The sequence below is a fragment of the Schistocerca americana genome, chromosome 1 (genome assembly GCF_021461395.2).
Source record: "Schistocerca americana isolate TAMUIC-IGC-003095 chromosome 1, iqSchAmer2.1, whole genome shotgun sequence".
Classification (NCBI taxonomy): domain Eukaryota; kingdom Metazoa; phylum Arthropoda; class Insecta; order Orthoptera; family Acrididae; genus Schistocerca; species Schistocerca americana.
The window spans coordinates 1,245,864,573-1,245,866,459 of record NC_060119.1 but is presented as its reverse complement, the minus strand read 5'-3'; positions in this window follow the sequence as shown (position 1 = coordinate 1,245,866,459).

Sequence of the window (1,887 nt, the reverse complement as noted above, 5' to 3'; positions counted from 1 at the left end):
ATGTCACAGAGGTCTGTAAACGTAATAATTTGATACTTGGTCAACATGTTATCTACAAAATAAATTTTGTTGTGCTACCTCTTTTCTTTCTTGGTGTTGCATTTACGGTGGCCAGCAGTGTATATTGCAGTGGCTGTACAGAGTACTATCAAGTGTGTGGAGAAATAGTACAACACGTGACGACTGCAGAAGAGGAGACATTGTCCCCATCTTCAAAAATGGTTCAAATGGCTCAGAGCACAATGGGACTTAACTGCTGAGGTCAGCAGTCCCCTAGAACTTAGAACTACTTAAACCTAACTAACCTAAGGACATCACACACATCCATGCCCGAGGCAGGATTCGAACCTGCGACCGTAGCGGTCACGCAGTTCCAGACTGTAGCGCCTAGAACCGCTCGGCCACTCCGGCCAGCTCCCCATCTTCAAAAAAAGCAACAAAAGACTTTACAAAAACTAAATAGGAGTAACCCTTATTAGTCTCACAGCCAAGATTTTTGCAAGAATTTTACTAAATCGAATAAGTGAGAAGATAGAAAAGGAGTGTAGCTGCGCCCCCCCTCCCCCCCCCCCCCCCGTCCCTGTTCATGCTGCTGCTGCTGAGTTAGTGCCCTCCAACCGGTGGGCCCTGCAGTCCTGCTACAGCCATTGTCGGCCATCTACCCTAGTGGTCTACAGTTCTATCCCGGACCTGTGCAGCCACTCAGTCACCATCTCCTGTGCGAGCTGTCAAGTTCCATTTGCGTGTACAGGCAGTGCTACCTTCTCCACTTTGGGTCCACAGCAGGACTGTGCACACACCGGCGTGCCCTTCTCCAACTGGAGTTGTCCACCGTCGTGCTTTTCCACCTTCTGCCGGAGCCAGCATCCTTGTCGAGTCACTGCCGTTATGACTTCGCCGGTCGAGTGACATGTACAGCTTACACTTTGTGAGCATTGGCGTCTCCGAACATCGTAAAGACTATATTAGTTTTTATAATCACTAAAAGAATGTTGTAACAACGCTGTTTTCGTGACAAAACACCAGACGACATCTGAGCTCCCACTAGCCGCTTTACCGCTACCCTGTCCGGGTGATCAGTTAATCTTTGACTTCTAACACCCCTCATTCTCCTCCCAGATTATTGGCCAACCGTTTCCGACCTTCTCAAAGCTTTACCTCTGGCCTCGTTGTCGTCAATCTCCTCTCGGTAGAAAACATGCAGTCTGATTGTGCTGTTCGTTGGTGCTAAAACATGAGGACTACAGAATTTCATTTAGTTTGAGTTCTGCAGTGTAATTAATAAATACAATCTTCTTTCAATCACCCAGTTTGCTTCAAGCGCTGAAGGCGCTTCTTCATAATAATAGTACGTCACCTAGCTTCAGTGCACAGAGATAAATCCGCCAGCTGCCACAACCAAAATGTAACAGAAAAGGCGACTTGTATTAAACTTTATCTGTTTATAAACGAAACCAAGTATGAAGTTCCTTAAGATAAAATGTCAGTATCAGAGTTGCAAAGTACTCTTCTCAGACCTTAGCTTTATTATAATTTAAAAACTCGCTGTTTGTTGGTATTGAAAGTCTATGGGTGAAGGAATTTTGAGAGACGCAGGGTTCCTTGACTGTCGAAATGCATTTGACTCAGTACGACACATACACTTGTTATCGAAAGTACGACAACATGGTGTACCGAGCGAGATTTATAACTGGATACAGCTCCTGGACGCGTGAACACACGTTGGATGGAGAGTCATCAACAGACGTAGAAGTATAAGGGACATTCAAATGAAATCCGGTCACCAGTTTAGAGAAACCGTAACGGTTTTATTAAGTAAAAAATTTTGTTATACACAGTACACATAGCCGGCCGTTGTTTCAGAGCGGTTTTGGGCGCTTTCAGTCT